The following is a 23,922-nucleotide window of genomic DNA, read 5'->3' on the forward strand; positions in this document are numbered from 1 at the left end:
TTCAGCTTGATTCCACCTGGAGCTCAGGAGCAGAAATTGCACCACAGTGTTGACTGTGCCTCAAAGTCACCCTTACGGGGACTCCCTGTATGAGTTAGTCACAAGGGGATGTGGAACTGGGAAAGACCAACGATTCCAGTATGCTGGTGGCTGAGAGATTTTCTGGGAGGCAGAGCTTTCAGTGGTACAACTGGGACAGTCCCAGAAAACCAGGATGGTTATCCCTTGCATGTGGTGGCCCAATTAAGGCTAAGAGAAATTCTCCAGAGAAAGGGGAAGCTGTGAGCCGTTAGCAGCCAACACTCCCAGCAGTTGCGGGATGAGTTTGCAGCCTGGGAAAGGGGATCTGGCTTGGGCAGGATCAACAACCCCTGCAGTTGCCTTGCTTAACTCGCTGTGATAAGTCAGTGGGGCAAAGGGACTGAAGAAAGCGGTATTGCATGAGTGCATGTACTCTTCAGAGTGGACTAATGAGCTTTGGAATAACTGGCCCTTTAAGAGTCTAAGAATTTATTCAGACAGATTTCAGACATTGAAGAACCCAGCAATGAACCGTTGAGCTATGGAATGGGTTCTGTAATGAAAAGAACCCTTTTCCCTCAACAAAACCACAGTGTTGTAGGATGAAATAGACCCGGTCAGACTGACAGCATCCTTTCTGCTTCTTCCTTCAGCAACTCTCCCACTCATTCCTTGAGGTATGTCACGCAACAGTGAGGAAGGTAGTTGGGAGCTGGAAGGTGAAATCAGGAATAATAAGTCCCAATGGCCAACAGATGATGATGTAAATGAAATCAGTTGTTTTCTCTGATATGAATCATCAACACCCCTGTTTACGGTTTTTATTTGGGATTGGCTTTACAAAATAACCTTGCTGGGCAGAGAGAATCTAATGTAGGGTTGGATGTGATATGTATTAAATAATACTCATTATCATCATAATAAACTTGTTATTAGGGTCTTTCAATACAAGATAAGAAAGCCAAAGCACTGTATGTTGAAATGATGCAGGCAATGATTTCTAATTGTTTTGCACTGGAACAAAACTATTGTCTCCATGAATCATAATCCAAAATGTGTAAGCATCTGCCTGAGCAACTAAGTAATTTTTTTTCTCCAAAAATCACAAAGAAAATGATATTTGATTAAAAATTATTCTCTAGGCTACTATAGTTACTGTACTGGATAATAAAAGGTTTAAATCACAGATTAAAATATATGAGTGGGGAAAACAGCAGCATTCATAGGAGGGATGCCTTCAAAGTTCAGTCACAGGGATGTCCTGCCCTCTAGTTAATGAGTTTGTTTCCAAATAATAATCCTCAGGGAAGAATTTCAGGGTACGACCCTCCCCAAATCTCCTATCCTTCCCAGAGTTCCCCTTGTGGGCTTGCTGCTCTCAGTTTCTTGAAGGTACCTGTGTAGAGGTGATTAGCTAGTAGATGGAGAGCCTATTGTCAAGGGGTCTGTAATTTTCCTCACATGAGCTCTGAGCTTGTTTTGAGAGACCTATCTCTTCAAGTGTATTCTGCAGTCATGCAGTAGAGCAAGATGTGAGTTAAGTATCACTTTGCTGACTGACTCAGGAATCTTTTCTATTCTGTTCACATATGGAACAGAAGAAACCTGTTAGAAATATGTTAGAAAGCAGCATTCCTTAGAGTGTGTTCTGTAGGTGACCCACCCCCCAAGTTCCCTGGTCAAAATATTTGAGTTGCACTATTTGATCTTTTAAGGACATCACAATGCACAGAAGCATATAGAATCCTTTATCTAATCTAGTGTCATCCTAATATATGTAACAACAAAGTCCTTTTTACCTTGAGACTCTCATTCACCCTTGATAGGACACATGAATTTCCTAGAAAAATGTTTTCAGAAATGGGGAAATGGGGAACAACAGCAAAGAGTCTTTGTCAAAAGGACAAACAGGTAGGATCACCTTTTGGATACCCTGTGATTTTTCCCAAATCACTTGTCTATCCCCTCTGATCCCTATTGCCCCTTGCCCTTGTAGCAGCTCCATCCTTTTGAATAAAGAAATAATGTAGGAAAAATTATGGCCTTTTCAGAAATAAACTGTGGTCCTGTTTTGAGATCCAAATAAGAGAACATCTGTGTTTCCTATATCTGAGACCCTATCTGTACATCTTCCTTTGCTTTTCACAAGTGAAAAATCTTAGGTACCAACAAGGATAGAGGAAAAGAAAGAAAAATCAGATTTAGCATATTTTCTTTCCTATGGTACCTAAGCATTTAAACAATATACATGCATATATATATATATATGTATATATATATATATATATATATATATATATATATATATATATATAAGCCAAACAACGCTAGCAGAGATGAAGTAGTATATTTAAACATTTGAACATCAAAATCTATTAAATGAAGGCTGCGATGGAGAAATACCCAAAACATTCAATAAAGCTTTTCAACCTGAATATAGGGTTACCATGACAACGAAACTCAAAAATCCCTCTTCTTCATATAAAGTTGCTGACAAAATGCCCATGGTGGAAGCAGCATGGAGTCCTCGAATTTATAACTACTGAACAGAGGTACAAAGGATCTCCAAAACATTTGATAAAGCTTCAGGGTGAACATTTTAATATCCTCCTTAAAAAAAATATATATTAAAAAGACCCAAGCCATTTCCACACTACCTCATTTTTCTTTCATCTGAACCATTTTGAGGATTTCATGCTCTTTTAAAATCATTTTCTGTGAAAGAAAACAGTGTCAATTACAGTGGCCTAATGAGGAATATTAATAACATTGATCTTAAGTAGGTTTGGAGAATACCAAGCATGGCATAGAAGGAGTTTCTGCACAAATCAAGCAGCAATTGTCAGATTAATGCTGACTCAGCACGGCCAATGTAACCTTATATGTCCTGCATGTTCCTAGAGAAGCTTTAAATATGCAAAAGACACACTCTGCTAGAGCAAATAGAAGCAAGACACTTGGTTATCTTATTTTCAACCCTCAAAGAGTTTCTTAGAAGGACAATATGTATGGGAACATGCAGGCATGTATGTGTGCGTTTTCATCTCATGTACTTACCTACTTGTTTGCATAAATTTTATGTATGCATGTGTGTGCATTCTTTGTGACTATATTCTATTCTGCAGGTCAACACAAAGGAATGGTTGTACACAGGAATGGTGGACTTATTGGTACTTCAAATTTCCTCTCGATGGGTGCTGTGAAGGAAATTAAGATAATGTATTTGTCAATATCTAATAATATATAGTTTCCCCCATTTTTTCCTCTACATGAGAAAAGGTAAAATTTAGAGAGAAAAAATTTCACCCTAATGTTCTCACTAGGAAAGCTTTAGAGTCAGGTAACTGGTGTCTAGATGGTCTGAATGATACACATCAAGGAGAAATGTGTCAGAACTTAGATATCATTTCTCATTTCCTGGAAGTATTTATGACTAAATAGTGTGAGAAGTGTTTTTAAAGTTAATCTGTAGTGCTGTTGGATTGATTTTGTTTACATGTTAGTTTGATTGCTTATGGTTTCCTCAGCTCAAGCCTGTTTTGCAATGAGTTAGTTCATCAAATTGAGAGAAATGGTGCTTCTTTTCAGCCTGTTTTTATTCGGAGTAAGGGAGCAATCCTATAATCTCTTCTTAGAGTTGGTACCAAATTGCGTGCCAGGAATGGCAAGCAACGATCCTTTCCTCCAGGTGCATTGATCTACAAGGTAGGTCTGGCAGAGTTTTCTAAAAAGGCACATGTAAAAACTCCTTAATATCCCTTAGGCAATGTACTTTTGGAGTTAAGTGCCCATTGTTTTTGCACGCCATGCTAGTATAGTATTCTAATTTTGCTTATGTGAATCCTCTGAGCAGTAGTTTGCCAAGTGTGGGCTGGATCACAAGTTCTAACCCGGGAACTTGTTAGAAATGTAAATTCTCAGGCCTGACACCAGACCTACGGTACCAGACGCGCAGGGGATGGGGCTCAGAATCTGGGTTTCAGTAAGCCCTGCTGATTGTTTTGATATATACTGAAGTTCGAGAACCATTGTTCTACAGGAGGGATTTTGAGAGGATGACAATGTTGAGGACATGGATAAGGATAATGAGAATTAGGAGAAGGGGAGGAAGAAAAGGAGAGAAATTTAAATCTTGAAAATTAAAAGAGATGTGAGAAGCATCTGATGGCAACCTTTTATTTCCTTTGTGATCCATGAAGAGATTAAGTGGTTTGCCCAAGGTCAGAAGCACAGCAAGAAAAAGAAATAACATTTACTGACTCCTGACTCCAAGATGAGTAAAAGTTGAATATTAAATAAGAAATACAGAAAGGACTTTTCCTATCTGTGATGCACGTGTCTTCTTTGACAACTCGGTCCTTCCACGTAGTGTGAGTTCAGCTTCCCATCAACATCCAGTGACTCACTGAGATTTTACTCCAAAGGAGCCATTTTCAACTTGCAGCTGTGAGTGATGCTGCTTTCCTATTCCTGGAGAACTCAAAAGCGATCACTGTGGGAGAAACGTGCACATCTTTAGGTCTGTACTACAAAGGCTGATGTCTCACCATCACAAAGAACATCAAAATTATGTGAGCACCACCTACAAAACAGATGCTACATATATAAAAACAGGATTAGACCTTTTGGAACGCAGACCTGCAGCAGTGCTTCTCAAAATCGGAGGCACATTAGTATCACCTGAGGAGTTTTAAAACTCCTGAGACCCAGCCCAGACTAATTAAATTGGAACCTCTGGCAGTGGGACTCATGCATGTGTGTTTTTAAAAACTATTCAAATGATTTTAAGGTGCAGCCACGTTGGAGGGCTAGAGTCCTATGCCCTTGAGACCCTAAAGTGGGGTCCTTGAATTGGCAACGTTGGTTAACATTGCCAGTTTGGCAACATTGCCAAAAACCTGGGTTTTTTTTAGAAATTCAGAGTCTCAGGTCCCACTCCAGACTAGTAAATCAGATTCTGCATTTTAACAGGATCACAAGTTGATTTATAAGCACATTGAACTTTGAGAAGTACCAGCTTCTCAAAAGAAAATGAACTCTCTACTGATACAGATAATTGTTTAATAAACTGAAATTAAGAGTGGGAAATCAAAATTATCTGGAATCTCACCATTGTTATTTTTTGCATCTCTATAAATATACCACTTATATTATACTTTCATACTTTGTATTTTATATGCATTATTCATACACTTTATACAGTTCATATCTTATATTTTAGCTGTTGCTGCATCATGGAACATTACTTTGGGAGAATTTTTCCACAACAAATTGAAAAACTATTTGTAGAAAGTCCTACAACGTGTTTATTATTTACACGTAATAAAATTCAATCAGGATTTGAAATTCACTTTTGAAATCACCAATATTAATTTTAAAAAGTCCCCCTCATGTCTGATCGTAGGGGTTCATACTACTGGTCTAAGCCTCTTGCCTAAGTGGACAAAAAGTGAGGAAAAGTCTTTTATGATGAATCAAGACAAAATAACCTCAACCTACAAATAACAGTCATGGAGAAATAATTTCCCTTTCTTATATTTTGTTTTTCCCAGGTATCTTCATGTTTCCAAAAATTCTTAAAACAAATCCATGCATTAAATTTGCTTTAAAAATCACTCTTACACTTGTATGGAATGAAAGTGAAGGGGGGTTAATATTGAACAGTTGTGGTAAAAAGGGAGTTTTATAAAATGAAGCTCTTTTTATGGGCTGTTGAATTTTATGGGCTTATAATATGCATCCAACGAATTATGAAATGAAAGAAAATTGTTTGAATAACACTTTAGACTAACTCTCACTGCTTCGCTGTGCTAAGTAGAATGTGGACTCCTGGGCAGTGTGGTATAGTGTTAGCGCTGATTAACAAAAAAGGGGTCAGACCATGGTAGGACTGGGGGATTTGTAAGTACCGCTAAATCCTGGTTTGCTAAGGACCGTCCAGGCTGTTGCTTGTTGTCATGGAATAATCTTAACAGTGCTCTCTTTCACCTTTAAAAATGTCCTGATTTACGTATATTAACACATATATATGGAATCTAGAAAAATGGTGCTGATGAACCTATTTGCAGGGCAGGAAAAGAGATGTAGACGTAAAGAATGGACATGTAGACACAGTGGGGGAAGGGGAGGGTAGGATGAACTGAGAGAGTAACATTGACTTGTATACACTGCCATGTGTAAAATAGATAGCTAGTGGGAAGCTGCTGTATAGCACAGGGAGCTCGGCTCAGTGCTCTGTGGTGACCTAGAGGGGTGAGATGGGGGGCATGGGTGGGAGGGAGGTCCAAGAGGGGGGGATATGGGGATATATGTATCCATATAGCTGATTCACTTTGTTGTACAGCAGAAACTAACACAACATTGTAAAGCAATTATACTCCAATTTTAAAAAAAAGTGTCTTGATTTAGAAATAAAATACATGGTTCTACACAGAGAACACCAAATCCAATTCCATTAATTTATAGGAGAGGAATTTCTGAAGCGATTGACTGTACTATTTCTTGCTTAAAAGCAACTGCAGCAACAACAAACACAACTTTTAATGGCTCTCTATTGTCCTGTGGATGGAACCCAAACTCCTTAGCATGATACAGAAGCCTGCATGATTTGAGCCCTGTTTACCTGTCTTCCTCCCTTTCTATCTCTCTCTGTCTTCCCCATATTCCTCTCTCACTTTTGCTCTTGTCCGCCTCTCATTCTTATTTTATGTCATATATTTGTACATACACACTGAGGTAGTATTAGTGCTGTTTTCTCTATATTTTCAGCTATTCTCTTTTTTTAGGTACCTGATAAAATTGGACCAGCAGGCTTCCAGGTGATACCAATTGATCACACAGTAGCAAGAGGGTAGGTGTTTTCTTTTTGAGTCAGGTGTCAGAAGCTCAGAATAATTACATTTTGGAGGTCATCCATTTTTTTATACGCTATATTTGCTGTAGGTCTATCTTATTATTCCCATTTTCCTTTAATTTCAGTTGTCTTTATGACTTGCTTTTCAAAACTTAAATTTTCCTTAAATCTTTTTAAAGATGAGGCATAAATAAATATTTGAATGCCAGACATGGTGCTGAGCACTGAAGATCCAGGAATCAATAAGACAGGGACCCTGCCCTGAGACGCTTTATCATCAGGAGGGAGAGTCACACCAGTCCCGACAGTTTTACCGCATTGCAGTAGGCGTTACAAGGTACTTCCTTCTCCCACTTTGCTAATTTTCATGAGAATGGATTTTCTCTAAATAGATTCTACCCTTTCTCTTCCCCTTTACTCACTTTGCCTCTAGAGAGATGATTCAACTTATATGATTCATAAATGTGGGAAGAAAACATTGATTATGCCTGGGGGCAGGGGAAACCAGCATTCCTGTACCCAGATGGATAAACCTCTCTAAACTGGGATTCAACAGTAGGAAAACTATCAGGCACTCACACTAAGCTATATTTTCCATCTTGGCCTTTATCAATAATAAAGGTCATAGCTATTTTGCTCCCCCCCTTTCATCATCCCTCGGTTTTATTTCCCAATTTGTTCAGAATCTGAGCAAGGAAGAGGTGTGCTATTATTTATCGGAGACCTCTTGGAGACACCAGAATTTGGTGCACTGGACTAGAATGGTAAAAACTAAAAATAAAAGACTTGAAATTAGGGGAAGCAAAACACTCTCTGGAAAGGCTTTTGGTGAGGCAGGCTGTTGTGACCTTGGCAGTTTGCAGAGGCTTATATTTGGCCAGGGGGAGTTTTATAGTTGTGCTGTTTGCTTTTAACTGCTGTGGCCTGGGCAAGAGGCTTTAAACCAGTCAAGTATTTGGCGGTGGTAAAAGTGTATAGGGGCCCACATGAGTGCTGTGAGAACAGACTGGGCCGAGCCAGACAGCCTCATTGGAGGATGGTGGGCCATGGAGGTCTTAGTGAATACACACAGTGAAGGCAAGGATCCAATCAAAGTATGCATGTCTTTTTCTTTTTTTTTTTTTTTAATTTGCATTTCTGATCTCCACGTGCAGGCAAACAAGCAGAGGCATGGGCCTCTGAGCCTCAGTAAGAAAGGATTTCAGGCTGGAGCTACAGCTGGGGCTGAGGCAAAATGTTATTAGAGGAGAGGAGAGGCTCCCAGCCTTCTAGCCATGAGTGAACAGAACAATATTTGCTGCTTTGAGACCATAAGGCACCTGGCTTCTGGAGGGACCTCTGAACACTAAGGTGTTTTTTGATTTAAATAGTCAGTGGAAGGGCCTAGGGAGGCAGGGTCTTGATGGGCTGCCCCAAATTCCATTCTGTATTTGGGGCCGAAGATAAAAACGGAGGGACTGCAGTTAGATTGAAGTGGTTTCACCTGGCAAGAGGCCCCGCCCCTACGTGGTATCGAGTTGGCTCTGGGTTGGCTCTTAACTTAGAACACGAGGACTCTTCCTCACATGGCCTATTTCTGAGGTAGAGAGAGCCACGGCGGAAGAGACGCTGCAAATGCCCGCTCACACGGGAGCGAGAGTGCTGTATCCTGAGGAAGAACCTACGTTCAACTTGAAACTATGGAGGATGGAAACTGAGAGGTTTTACTAAACTCCATGGGAGAGCAAAACAAGGCAAGACCTGGTGAGTAAGACTGCTACAACTGTAGATTTCTCAATTTTTCTAGCTAAAGCGTCTCTCTTTGAGAAGTGATAGGATGCATACATATAGACCCCCTTCCCCCATATTATAAGTGGAATAGTGCCAAAATGAATCTCTAAAGGAGAGATTTCTGGAGTTAATAGGCTAAGAATTCTGAAAAATTGGCATTGGCTGACTGACAACCAGATGAGGCCGAAGCCAGAACGTTCTCCATTTATCCTCTTCCCTCTAGATACCATTGAGTCTCTGCTGTGGTCTTTGCAAATAGTACTGAAATCTGGGAACGTAATTTTGAAATTATTCATTGAGTTTCTACTGTGGTCTTTGAAAATAGTACTGAAAAATTTTGAAGTTGTTTGGATTTGGTCATAAGATGAATTATCAGATTATATATATAATGTTTAATGTAAATTCTAAATTCTGGTTGTTAACTAAGACTTGTGTGTGGCCTTATTTCGTTTGGAATGACTGAAAGGTACTATAACTTAGTGTCTACGAATGCATCACATTGTCAAAGGCTGTTCTCTAATTTGGAAGTCTGGCTTGCTTTTCTTGGAGTCAAAGCAATTGAACAAACTGACAAGACATCCACATTACCATTACAGATACAATATAATAAAAAGCATGCTGTGAGTTTATTTTAAAATGGAGTCTATGACTGCAGTCAGATTGCTCGCTAAGGATTTTAACACAGCTGAAATCCATTCTCTAGGGATATTCTTTTGTGTTTCCCTTGAAGATTCTACATCCGCTTCTTTGAGTATTGGAATAATATCTGTGTGTATTCTATTTTGTTTATGTCTTACATTGTGTACCAAATGCCTTCACTCATTAACCTATGCATTAATATTGTCTCTTTACTAGCTGGTTACATGTTTTTCCATTTGTTTCTGTGTATTTGAAAACATGTGTTTCCACTTGCCCCTGGCGTTGATAACAGGCTGGGGCTGAAACTAAAACTTTCTGGGTCTCCGTAGTCTTGCTTGAAAGTAGTAATAGGAATTAAGTGCTTACTGTGATTTTGAAATTGTAATATTTAAGGCACTAGAGTGGCAGCACTAGACAACATTGTGGCAAATATACTGTTCTTTGCTTCTTCTCTTTAATCAGAGGTATTTTAGTCTTTAAAAGCCAGCCGCTGAGCAGGATATTTTCAGCACCTTTGCAAGAAGGAAGTGACCCTTTTCAGTCTTACAGGCAGTGGAGTCCGTGAGCTCCTTCAGCTACTTTTGGCAATGACAGTAATCGTTAAAACTACAAACAAAAATGTTTTAAACGAAAGTTTTTCTGGTTTTAACAAAATGTACTACTTTTTTTGTTCCCTTACAAAAAAAAAAAGTTCTCCCCAAAGGATTGTATGTGGGATAGACTTTGTAGCATAGACTTTGTGTAAGACTCTTCTGTTATTTCTTTCTTTTCTTCTGATTAGGAGGGATGGGTCTCTGAATTTTAGACAGGAAACCTACATTTGCACTGCAGTTAATCCTTAGGTCGTTCTTGTCAGCAGAGCAGAAGTGCACCACTTTTCCAACAGAGGGCAGTGTGTATTTGCTAAACAACAGAGCTTTCCTTGAGTCCCAAGGTGTGGAAAACCGTCCTCTGCAAAGAACAGAAAGGACACCAGGAAACAATTTCTTTCTTTCAATTCTGCTTCTTCTGTAGTTTTGACTGCAGATGCCATTTTTTTTTTTTTTTTTGTGAAAATTGTTAAAAAAAAAAACCTTTTTCCTCTCACGTGTCCCTGACACCCAAGGAAGAAACGGAGAAAAAGAAAGGCAAAATGCATAGAGTCCTCGGTACCCTGCCCAACGTATTACACAAATTTGCCCATTGCTGTACCAGCCCCTCTTGATTCCTTTACATGAACTTCCAGCCTTGAGATAAGAAAAGAGTCCAAGATAGGCTCTATCAATGCTGGGATTCCTTTTGTACATTTCCGTGCATTTTGAATATTTCCTTGACAGAAAAGCAGCTTGGAATAAATTGTGAAATAAAATTTGTATGTAAGCTTAAGTGTTAGTCACTTAAAAGATGCTCAATTTGTCCGCATGAGTTCTGAAACTACCTTCTTGGCTGGGAATCCTCATGAAATTGCAGTTGATGAATGTAAGGAAACGAATATTTATTGAATGTTTGTTTTGTGGCCGGAATTACAAACCTTGTACAATTTATCCCATTTAATTTTCGTGACGTCTTTAAGAGGTGGACATTATGAATATTGTTTTATAGGGGAAGAGAGAGAGAGAGAGGTCAGGTGACATCCTTAAATCACTTGGCCAGAAAAAGGCAGAGCTAGGAATTGAACTTGTGGCTCTTTGATGTCAAAGGCTGGGTTCATTCTGAATTCCCCAGTTTCTCGTCTTTATTAACCCTCTGCTAAAGGGCTGGTTCTGGGAATTCTTGAGTACTTGTGCTATTGCAATTTGGAATCATAGAAAACCTTGATGAAACATGTTAAACCTACCATACACATGTAGGGTAGTCAATCATTCTCTTCTCAATGTATTTTTTTAGTTTTTCTTTGCCCTTAAGAAATATGTTTTTTTCATGACCTCTTTTCTGGTATGCCTGGATGAAAAGGCCATATAGGCAAAAGAAAAATTTAATATGAGGAAATTGATGTTCAGCACATGGACCGAGAGGTGCTCTGTTCATATACAGGTCTTCCTCGAGTTTTGTAAGTTGAAAATATCCAAAGTGGAAAATGCATTTAATACACCTAACCTATTGAACATCAGAGCTTAGCCTAGCCCACCTTAAATGTGCTCAGAGCACTTACATTAGCCTACAGTTGGGCAAAATCGTCTCACACAAAGCCTATTTTTGTAATGAAGTGTTGAATATCTCATGTAGTTGACTGAGTACTGTATTGAAAATGAAAAACAGAATGGTCGTCTGGGTACAGAATGTTTGTAAAGGTGTCAGTTGTTCACCCTCATGATCGTGTGGCTGGCTGGGAACTGCGACTGCCACTGACCAGCTTCACAAGAGAGGATCACGGCATAGTCCCCAGCCTGGGAAAAGTCTTAAGCTTTGTCTATCCTTTACGGTTCCTGTGTGGTTAGAGAAGCAATGGTATACTAGAGGAAAGGGAAGAGATGTCCTGAAGGACTGTGTCTAAAGGAATAGTATCTCGACCACTTGGAGGAAAGAAGCAGCCAAGGAGGAGGCCAGTGGCAGAACCGCTGAAAATTCTTGAGCAGGAAGCTAGTGAGCAAGTGAGCACAGACCAGGAGGACTCAGGCTTCAGAAAGAAATCAATATGATCTCAGACATCCTCATCAGATGCCAGACCACCAGACAGGGTGGGTGCAGATTGCATTAGCCTCTCCATGATTTGAATTCCTTTCCCCTAAACACAGCAGTCTGCCTTTTGAAGGGGATTCCTATTGTCATAGAGAGCCTCTTGCCTTTTCCTTTCCATTTTCCTTTCATAATGAGTAAACACAGAGGTCCAGGCAGTCCGAGGTGGAAGCCAAACACAAGTGTTTTCAGAAAGCCTCTGGAATAAACACTGAAGTGCTGTATTTCATAACCCTACACAAAACTGACAGTAGCCAGCTGTTGTCTGAGCTAAACACCATCCTACAGAGCCAAGAGCCACGAGGCAAAAGGGAGGAAGTGAAAATAACTCCTCTTCTACTGAACCATAGATGACAGATTAGCCAAAAAGGACCCTGGAGGAAGCAAAAGTCAATGAGGCAAAAGTCCTTGCAAATGACCCCTGCCTGCTCCCCTTTACCTCTCCAGAAATCATCCACCCAAATGGCCTTTTACTGGTGCAGCATCTGAATGCACTCTCTTCCATCATGATTCTGCGTATTTATTCGGAATCTTGCAATAATTGGATCTCATATCACTACACTTCTCCAAATGCTGGGCTTTTACATATGGTTTTTCCCTTACCCGATTTTCTGTATTTCCATCTCTTCACCCCTTTTACTCCCTCAAAATATGATAAGTAAGAAAAAACTTAACAACTCTTGTTGTCCTCACTCTTATGTAGTCTGTTGTCAGAAAAAAATTTCTCAGGCTCTGGAAGGCTTTCTAGACTAACCCTGTAAGCAGCTCTTCCCAGAAAATAGAAATTGACCATTATTTAAAATAGGAGTCCTGGTTGGTAATAGAGGGAACTCTGAATGAGAATGTTGTTTGGCCCAAGGTAAAGAACAATGAATTTCAAGGCTCTTTTTTGATCTTAGTTGTAGTAAGAGTAGACGTGTGTCCTAGGCAGGCATTTTATTAAAACACCATAAAGTTTATTTTCTGGGGGTGTGTGTGTGGGGGGGTGTATGTAAAGGTCCATCTGGGAGCTAATGTAGGAAAAGGTTTGAAAGCTAAATTGTCATGTGTAATAAAGTAGCATCATTTCGAATCCATTCCTGTGAAGAGGAGACAGAGGCTTATGAGGGCTTGAAATGTAGAGGAGGGACTTCCCTGGTGGCGCAGTGGTTAAGAATCTGCCTGCCAATTCAGGAGACATGGATTCGAATCCTGGTCCAGGAAGATCCCACATGCCACGGAGCAACTAAGCCCATGTGCCGCAACTACTGAGCCTGCGCTCCAGAGCCCGCAAGCCACAGCTACTGAGCCCACGTGCCACAACTACTGAAGCCCACGCACCTAGAGCCTGTGCTCCACAACAGGAGAAGCCACCGCAATGAGAAGCCTGCGCACCGCAACGAAGAGTAGCCCCTGCTTGCCGCAACTAGAGAAAGCCCGTGCACAGCAACAAAGACCCAATGTAGCCAAAGAATAAATAAAAACAAACAAACAGAAATGTAGAGGAGAAGGGGCTATGTCTTTAAAGATTGGGTCTACAACATGCTAAGAGACTGGGACTTAGTAAAAAGTATGTCTCTTAAGCCATAATCCTGTGTTGACTCCGGCCAGTGTTATCTGATGTTGACTTTCAAGTTGGTTACTATTCTGTGCTCTGGACCAGTCACCCTATGATGTCTTTAAAACCTTCAATACAAGTTCACTGTGTGCATCTGCCTTAGAGTGGTGATGTTTTGATGGATGCAAAGAGGGACAATAGACAAGTGTAAGTTACCATGGGTCAGAAAGAGGAAAACAGGCACAGGAGCAGGGACAATGGGAAAGTGCTGAGAAATCATTGAGTGCAGAAATACATAAAGAGAAGTGATAAGAACAAAGAACCCCACTCTCACCCCAAATCCACAGATACTCCAAGAGAGTATAGACCATACCATAGTACCTGGAATGGGGGGACCAATTCATTTTGTTTAGTTATTAAGGATGAAAAGGACCTCTGAGGGCTGTGGATATCTAATTATATTCGTTTGCCCTTTTATGTTGAATTCAATTGAGTTTTGTGTGATGAAATTTTTTTTTTTTTTTTAGCTTGGCATGTAGTTGTTTATCAGCTCCATATTTGCTCTGCTGAATGTTGATCTAAATTAAGTTGGAGCTTAAACTTAAGGTGATTTTTAGTTTGATTATCATTTAATTTTCAGGCAGACATTTAGCCCTTGTTTTGCATTTTAATGGAGAAATGTTGAGATTTTTTTTAAGTCAGGAATATCCACTTAAAATTTTTAATATGCTTCAGTTTATCTTTTAACACCTGGTATTACAGGAAGCGTGCACATCCTAGAAAAGAAGTGGGTGAGAGGACAAGGATGGAAGTTTATATATCATCAATATATGACTCTTGACAACTCATATTTTATTTTATAAATTTATTTATTGATTTATTTTTGGCTGCATTGGGTCTTCGTTGATTTATGCAGGCTTTCTCTAGTTGTGGTGAGTGGGGGCTACTCTTCGTTGCGGTGCTTGGGCTTCTCATTGCAGTGGCTTCTTTTGTTGTGGAGCACAGGCTCTAGGTGCGTGGGCTTCAGTAGTTGTGGCACGTGGGCTCAGTAGTTGTGGCTCGCAGGCTCTAGAGCACCGACTCACTAGCTGATGCGCAGAGGCTTAGTTGCTCCGCGGTATGTGGGATCTTCCTGGACCAGGGCTTGAACCCACGTCCCCTGCATTGGCAGGCAGATTCTTAACCACTGCACCACCAGGGAAGTCCTGACAACTCGTATTTTTTAATTCAGAAAGTATGTAAAAGTAAATTTAAGAGTTTATTTGAGCAAACATTGGTTCAAATTGGGCAGCATCCAATCTAGCAGATAGAAAGGAGTTCCATGGAGCTGTACAAAATGAAAGGCCTTTATAGGCAGAAAGGAGCAAGAACAAGGGAGTTACACTAGGAAAGTCAGGTTGGTTATTACAAGATTGCTTTAGGGGGTAGTAGGGGTCCCTCTGGCAGATTACCTAACTAATGCTGGCCAGGCGATTCCTAACTGACTGGCTTAAGATTCCATTTCTGGGGGCCCCAAAACTGTAAATAAATCTCAATTTGGCGATGTGGGGCTTAGCATAAGCAACTCCATTTTAGGTCCATGGTGGTGTTTTTTTTAACTCTGGTATATGCCATTTGCTATTGTTATGAAAAACAGTGGAAAGAAAAGCTTACCATTTCTCAACACCAGTTAGTGTAAAAACACATGCTATGAGTATGGAAGAAGTAAAGTTTTGTTGTGTTCCCCAGGTCCTGCTATGATGCTCCAAAGAAGAATTTTTTTTTAAGGAAAAACGTTTTGATGAGCTAACTCTCTATTTTTGTTTATTTTATAGGCCCAAACTCTTTCCTCATCTTCATACCCCAGCACGTACTCCTTTTCCCTTCCCAGTTATGACCATAGAATTAGTCATTGACACCAATCCTATGATTGTATCCATCTGAAGATACTCCACAAGTTGGCCAAGGAGGTTTTCTGATGTATTAATATTTGTTACAGTTGTTTTATTTTATACTGAAACGTTTACTTGCTTCAGTTGTATTTATTCTTTCTTTGGGGGTTTCTATTTTGAGTTGGAACCTCCCTGGTACTTCCTGCTTGTCATTTGTCTGACTCTAACCTTAGACGTTTCTGTTTTCCAGTTCTGCGTTGGGTTGGCAGAGCAATCAGATCGTGGGGACTGCTTACCTCTACTTTGTATAGCTCTCTGGGTATCCTATTCCTGGCACATCCACTTGAACAGTTTCAATATTTTCTTCCATGTGTTTGTTCTTTGGATGGACATGCCAGGTTAAAGACTCCTCTTTGGTGGGCAGACGTCAGTCTCATTTTCTACCCGTTGGCATTTCTCACTGGTGCGTCACTCATCTCTCTGGCTGTGGGCACTCTGTCTGTCTAGCACATGGCTGTGCTGTTACTGGGCACTTCTGACTGTTGCACCTGCCGCTGGTCTCTTGTCCAGAACATTGAGGTTGCCTGTGCAGTGCTGTCAGGGCCCTCCCATCTCACTCTGGGCAGAGTTGCCTATTGTAGAAAGGTCAGGTTTGGCCCTCAGTTCTCTCTTTGTGGTGTATGTGGGACCTGTTCTTTTGGAGCTAGCAGAGATACAGAGTCCCCTTGAATTAAATTGTGTATCTTACTGACTTGAGTGACTATACTTCTGGTTGGATAGTGCTGGGTTGGGTTTATGTGTTGTAAGCAGGAATGAATGGAGCAGATTCAAAGATGAGTCCTTTTAACCCTCCATTCTTTACAGAGCCACTTTGATTAATAGGTAGATTATGATTATCAGAGCCTTAATTGGTAAGAATTTTTCACCTGCTCCATAAGCTGAGTACATATTCCGGTTTGCCCAGGCTTTTACTTCTTGTCTCGGCATTTTGGCCATTTATCTCAGATTTTCTACTTTTAAATAAATTTTTACTATTAATAGCTGCATTAAAATAAGCCGTGATACAATCCAAAATCACTAGATATATGAAGAACAGGAAAATGCGACCCTGAAAGGAATCAGTTACAGACTAGCAGCCTTCTCCAAAGGAGAGAGGTCATTTGTAGCTATAATGTAAAATTTAAAATGAGGTGTCTGAGAAGGTTTTTACAATTTTTTTTGATTGAAGTAAGATATGCTTATACTCTAGAAAATGAAATACTCTACAAAGCATAGAAAACCCAGCAGTTCCCTAAATACCCTCTGCACACTCAAGCCCTTTCCTCAAAAGACAGTTTCTTCTTTTAGGCATTCTTTCATTATTTAGAAATTTGATCTCATATTTGCCTTCAATTTTTCTGCATTGACATTTTGTTTCTTGAATTTTAAAATGTAAACATTATCCTGAGCTAAGCCATTTTATAAGTCAATTTTATAAAACAAAGTTAATAATTATTACTAAATGTGGAATGAATGAATGAATAAATATATTTTGTTTAATTCTGTGTCTACTTCTAAGTCCTATAGTCGAAAGAAGTAAGATAGAAAAAATAATTATCAGCCATAATTATATTTCTGGAGTTGAATTTCTTGCTAGGAGGCAAAACTTACAAATTCCTCTTCTAATACCAGGTTTTCATTCCAGTTGCTCAATATTACAATTGGTTTAAGCAACCACAGTCTGATTATTACATATTTTTATCAGGTCAGCTTCTTGATAATAGGAATTATCAATGCATCGTGATTTTAACTTCAGGGGGCTTTGAGAACTTAATGGCTTTTCATCCCCCTCTCTTCCACCTGAAATCACTTTAGCTTAATGTAATATTACACAGCATAGAATTCTGAGCCCAAGAAATGAGATTTAAGTTTCAGGTCTGTTGTTGACTGAATCAGTGATTTTAGCAAAATAATTAAATGGTGTTGACTGAATCAGTGATTTTAGCAAAATAGTTAAATGGTGTTGACTGAATCAGTGATTTTAGCAAAATAGCTAAATGGTATTTTCCTCAATGGATAAAACAGTATAAGGCTATTGTAAAGATTAGATGGGAAAGCACATCTGAATGAAAATGCAATTACATTTTGCTTAATGTAATAATACATTATACACACATATGCATATATGTATACTAGGAATTGCTAGTATGGCATTAAGAGATAATCCTGTTTTTTTAAACCATAATGTTTAAATGTTGAGAAACTTCTCATTTCTGAGTTCCAACTATGATTAAGGATTGGAAGGTTTCCCTTTGAGGGAATGCCTGTTTCTGGAGGGCAGACGGGAGACTACACTTTTTTTTTTTAATTTTTAAATTTTATTTATTTTATTTTTTTATACAGCAGGTTCTTATTAGTCAGCAATTTTATACACATCAGTGTATACATGTCAATCCCAATTGCCCAATTCATCACACCACCATCCCCACCTCCCCGCTGCCTGCGGCTTTCCCCCCTTGGTGTCCATATGTTTGTTCTCTACATCTGTGTCTCAACTTCTGCCCTGAAAACTGGTTCATCTGTACCATTTTTCTAGGTTCCACATACATACGTTAATATATGATATTTGTTTTTCTCTTTCTGACTTACTTCACTCTGTATGATAGTCTCTAGATCCATCCACGTCTCAACAAATGACCCAATTTTGTTCCTTTTTTTGGCTGAGTAATATTCCATTGCATATATGTACCACCACTTCTTTATCCATTTGTCTGTCGATGTGCATTTAGGTTGCTTCCATGACCTGGCTATTGTAAATAGTGCTGCAATGAACATTGGGGTGCATGTGCCTTTTTGAATTATGGTTTTCTCTGGGTATATGCCCAGTAGTGGGATTGCTGGGTCATATGGTAATTCTATTTTTAGGTTTTTAAGGAACCTCCATACTGTTCTCCATAGTGGCTGTATCAATTTACATTCCCACCAACAGTGCAAGAAGGTTCCCTTTTCTCCACACCCTCTCCAGCATTTGTTGTTTGTGGATTTTCTGATGATGCCCATTCTAACTGGTGTGGGGTGATACCTCATTGTAGTTTTGATTTGCATTTCTCTAATAATTAGTGATGTTGAGCAGCTTTTCATGTGCTTCTTGGCCATCTGTATGTCTTCTTTGGAGAAATGTCTATTTAGGTCTTCTGCCCATGTTTGGATTGGGTTGTTTGTTTCTTTAATATTGAGCTGCAAGAGCTGTTTATACATTTTGGAGATTAATCCTTTGTCCGTTGATTCGTTTGCAAATATTTTCTCCCATTTTGAGGGTTGTCTTTTCATCTTGTTTATAGTTTCCTTTGCTGTGCAAAAGCTTTTAAGTTTCATTAGGTCCCATTTGTTTATTTTTGGTTTTATTTCCATTACTCTAGGAAGTGGATCAAAAAAGATCTTGCTGTGATTTATGTCAAAGAGTGTTCTTCCTATGTTTTTGTCTAAGAGTTTTATAGTGTCCGGTCTTACATTTAGGTCTCTAACCCATTTTGAGTTTATTTTTATGTATGGTGTTAGGGAGTGTTCTAATTTCATTCTTTTACATGTAGCTGTCCAGTTTTCCCAGCACCACTTACTGAAGAGACTGTCTTTTCTCCATTGTATATCCTTGCCTCCTTTGTCATAGATTAGTTGACCATAGGTGCATGGGTTTATCTCTGGGCTTTCTATCCTGTTCTATTGATCTATATTTCTGTTTTTGTGCCAGTACCATATTGTCTTGATTACTGTAGCTTTGTAGTATAGTCTGAAGTCAGGGAGTCTGATTCCTCCAGCTCCGTTTTTTTCCCTCAAGACTGCTTTGGCTATTCGGGGTCTTTTGTGTTGCCATACAAATTTTAAAATTTTTTCTTCTAGTTCCATAAAAAATGCCATTGGTAATTTGATAGGGATTGCATTGAATCTGTAGATCGCTTTGGGTAGTATAGTCATTTTCACAATATTGATTCTTCCAATCCAAGAACATGGTATATCTCTCCATCTGTTGGTATCATCTTTAATTTCTTTCATCAGTGTCTTATAGTTTTCTGCATACAGGTCTTTTTGTCTCCCTAGGTAGGTTTACTCACAGGTGTTTTATTCTTTTTGTTGCAGTGGTAAATGGGAGTGTTTCCTTAATTTCTCTGTCAGACTTTTCATCATTAGTGTATAGTAATGCAAGAGATTTCTGTGCATTAATTTTGTATCCTGCAAATTTACCAAATTCATTGATTAGCTCTAGTAGTTTTCTGGTGGCATTTTTAGGATTCTCTATGTATAGTATCATGTCATCCGCAAACAGTGACAGTTTTACTTCTTCTTTTCCAATTTGTATTCCTTTTATTACTTTTTCTTCTCTGATTGCCATGGCTAGGACTTCCAAAACTATGTTGAATAATAGTGGTGAGAGTGGACATTCTTGTCTTGTTCCTGATGTTAGAGGAAATGCTTTCAGTTTTTCACCATTGAGAATGATGTTTGCTGTGGGTTTGTCATATATGTCCTTTATTATGTTGAGGTAGTTTCCCTCTATGCCCGCTTTCTGGAGAGTTTTTATCATAAATGGGTGTTGAATTTTGTCAAAATCTTTTTCTGCATCTATTGAGATGATCATATGGTTTTTCTTCTTCAATTTGTTAATATGCTGTATCACATTGATTGATTTGCATATATTGAAGAATCCTTGCATCCCTGAGATAAATCCCACTGATCATGATGTATGATCCTTTTAATGTGTTGTTGGATTCTGTTTGCTAGTACTTTGAGGATTTTTGCATCTATGTTCATCAGTGATATTGGCCTGTAGTTTTCTTTCTTTGTGACATCTTTGTCTGGTTTTGGTGTCAGGGTGATGGTGGCCTCATAGAATGAGTTTGGGAGTGTTCCTTCCTCTGCAATTTCTTGGAAGAGTTTGAGAAGGATGGGTGTTAGCTCTTCTCTAAATATTTGATAGAATTCACCTGTGAAGCCATCTGGTCCTGGACTTTTGTTGGAAGATTTTTAATCACAGTTTCAATTTCATTGCTTGTGATTGGTCTGTTCATATTTTCTATTTCTTCTTGGTTCAGTCTTGGAAGGTTATACTTTTCTACGAATTTGTCCATTTCTTCCAGGTTGTCCATTTTATTATCATAGAGTTGCTTGTAGTAGTCTCTTAGGATGCTTTGTATTTCTGCGGTATCTGTTGTAACTTCTCCTTTTTCGTTTCTAATTTTATTGATTTGAGTCCTCTCCCTCTTTTTCTTGATGAGTCTGGCTAATGGTTTATCAATTTGTTTATCTTCTCAATGAAGAAGCTTTTAGTTTTATTGATCTTTGCTATTGTTTTCTTTGTTTCTCTTTCATTTATTTCTGCTCTGATCTTTATGATTTCTTTCCTTCTGCTAACTTTGGGTATTGTTTGTTCTTCTTTCTCTAGTTCCTTTAGGTGTAAGGTTAGATTGTTTATTTGAGATTTTTCTTGTTTCTTGAGATAGGCTTGTATAACTATAAACTTCCCTCTTAGAACTGCTTTTGCTGCATCTCATAGGTTTTGGATTGTTGTGTTTTCATTGTCATTTGTCTCTAGGTATTTTTTGATTTCCTCTTTGATTTCTTTAGGTCTCTTTGTTATTCAGTAATGTATTGTTTAGCCTCCATGTGTTTGTGTTTTTTATGTTTTTTTCCCTGTAATTCATTTCTAATCTCATAGTATTGTGGTCACAAAAGATGCTGGATATGATTTCAACTTTCTTAAACTTACTGAGGCTTGATTTGTGACTCAAGATGTGATTTATCCTGGAGAATGTTCCATGCGCACTTGAGAAGAAAGTATAATCTGCTGTTTTTGGATGGATTGTCCTATAAATATCAATTAAATCTATCTGGTCTATTGTGTCATTTAAAGCTTCTGTTTCCTTATTTATTTTCATTTTGGATGATCTGTCCATTGGTGTAAGTGAGGTGTTAAAGTTCCCCACTACTATTGTGTTACTGTCGATTTCCTCTTTTATAGCTATTAGCAGTTGCCTTATGTATTGAGGTGCTCCTATGTTGGGTGCATACATATTTATAATTGTTATATCTTCTTCTTGGATTGATCCCTTCATCATTATGTAGTGTCCTTCCTTGTCTCTTGTAACAGTCTTCATTTTAAAGTCTATTTTATCTGATATGAGTATAGCTACTCCAGCTTTCTTTTGCTTTCCATTTACATGGAATATCTTTTTCCATCCCCTCACTTTCAGTCTGTATGTGTCCCTAGTCTGAAGTGGGTCTCTTGTAGACAGCATATAGATGGGTCTTGTTTTTGTATCCATTCAGCAAGCCTGTGTCTTTTGGTTGGAGCATGTAATCCATGCACATTTAAGGCAATTATCCATATGTATGTTCCTATGACCATTTTCTTAATTGTTTTGAGTTTGTTTTTGTAGGTCCTTTCCTTCTCTTGTGTTTCCCTCTTAGAGAAGTTCCTTTAGCGTTTGTTGTAGAGCTGGTTTTGTGGTGCTGAATTCTCTTAGCTTTTGCTTGTCTGTAAAGCTTTTGATTTCTCCATCGAATCTGAATGAGATCCTTGCCGGGTAGAGTAATCTTGCTTGTAGGTTCTTTCCTTTCATCACTTTAAGTATATCATGCTACTCCCTTGTAGCTTGTAGAGTTTCTGCTGAGAAATCAGCTGTTAACCTTATGGGAGTTCCCTTGTATGTTATTTGTCATTTTTCCCTTGCTGCTTTCAATAATTTTTCTTTGTCTTTAATTTTTGCCAATTTGATTACTCTGTGTTTCAGTGTGTTTCTCCTTGGGTTTATCTGTACAGGACTTGCTGCGCTTCCTGGACTTGGGTGGCTATTTCCTTTCCCATGTTAGGGAAGTTTTCAACTATAATCTCTTCAAATATTTTCTTGGGTCCTTTCTCTCTCTCTTTTCCTTCTGGGACCCCTATAATGCGAATGTTGTTGCATTTAATGTTGTCCCAGAGGTCTCTTAGGCTGTCTTCATTTCTTTTCTTTTCGTTCTTTTTTCTTTAGTCTGTTCTGTAGCAGTGAATTCCACCATTCTGTCTTCCAGGTCACTTATCCGTTCTTCTGCCTCATTTATTCTGCTATTGATTCCTTCTAGTGTATTTTTCATTTCAGTTATTGTATTGTTCATCTCTGTTTGTTTGTTCTTTAATTCTTCTAGGTCTTTGTTAAACATTTCTTGCATCTTCTTGATCTTTGCTTCCATTCTTTTTCCAAAGTCTTCGATCATCTTCACTATCATTATTCTGAACTCTTTTTCTGGAAGATTGCCTATCTATCTATCTCCATTTCATTTAGTTGTTTTTCTGGGGTTTTATCTTGTTCCTTCATCTGATACATAGCCCTCTGCCTTTTCATCTTGTCTGTCTTTCTGTGAATGTGTTTTTTGTTCCACAGGCAGGATTGCAGTTTTTCTTGCTTCTGCTGTCTGCCCTCTGGTGAGACTACCCTTTGGTATAACTCCCAGGTGTACTGACAGAACTGTCACTGCAGAAATATTCATAGGTGCTCTAATAAGTACCAAATAGCTCACACCTCTTGGAAGAAGTAGGTTGAGCATATGGAAGGGGCAGAGTTGTAGATGCTTAATATTTCTGGATGAAAATAGTGCATTCGATCCATCCATAATCCACATTCACTGTTAACACTTTAGGGCAGGATTTAGCTAAGCAGATTAGTAGTAAAGTTGAATGTGAAAATAGAAGCCTTGTAACCTATTGTTAAGGAAATTTGTTTTCAAAGCTATTTGATAATCCTCTGGTCACACTGATACAAGAATATGTTCTTATAAACAGAAAATTCTATTTTCTCTTTATTCCTTAAATTATAGAAGTAACATATTAATGCATTATTAAAACAAAATAGTCAAATACATAAAAGCATGTAGAATAAAATGTATGCTATAGGCTGAATGTTTATGTCTCCTCAAAATTCACGTATTGAAACCTAACCCCTAACGTAATAGTATTTGGAGGTGGGGCCCTTGGCGAGTAAATAGGTCTGAGAGTGGAGCCCTCATGAGTGTGATTACTGATCTTATAAAGGAAAACTCAGAGAGCTCCCTCTTTCCTTCTGTCATGTAAGGTTACAGAGAACAAGGAAGTGAGTCCTCACCAGATACTGGATCTGCTGGTGCCTTGATCTTGGACTTTCCAGCCTCAGATGTGTGAGAAATAAATTTGTGTGACTTATAAGCCACTCAGTCTATGGTCTCTTGTTATCACAGCCTAAACACACTAAAACAAGGTAAAAATCCTCTTCCTAGCCTCGTCTCTCCATTCCCCTTCCCAGAGGCAACCACTGCTAATATTTTTAATACTCCAAACTTTTTTCTATGAATTCATGTGCATACATACGTCATATCCTTTGTAGACATGGGCACTTCTAGGGTAAAGGAAGGCTGCTCGAAGTTTTCTCCCCATCTTCCTCCTCTTCCGTCCTCTCTGCTTGAAGGAAATCAGGTTGTCAAGTCAGAGCATCCTAAAATTCAAATTGCTGTTTTACAACTTACTTGCTATATGACCTTTAGCATATTTCTTCAGTTTTCTAATCTCACAGTTTACTCACTTGTGGAGTCAA

Source organism: Balaenoptera acutorostrata, chromosome 6 (assembly GCF_949987535.1).
Source record: "Balaenoptera acutorostrata chromosome 6, mBalAcu1.1, whole genome shotgun sequence".
Classification (NCBI taxonomy): domain Eukaryota; kingdom Metazoa; phylum Chordata; class Mammalia; order Artiodactyla; family Balaenopteridae; genus Balaenoptera; species Balaenoptera acutorostrata.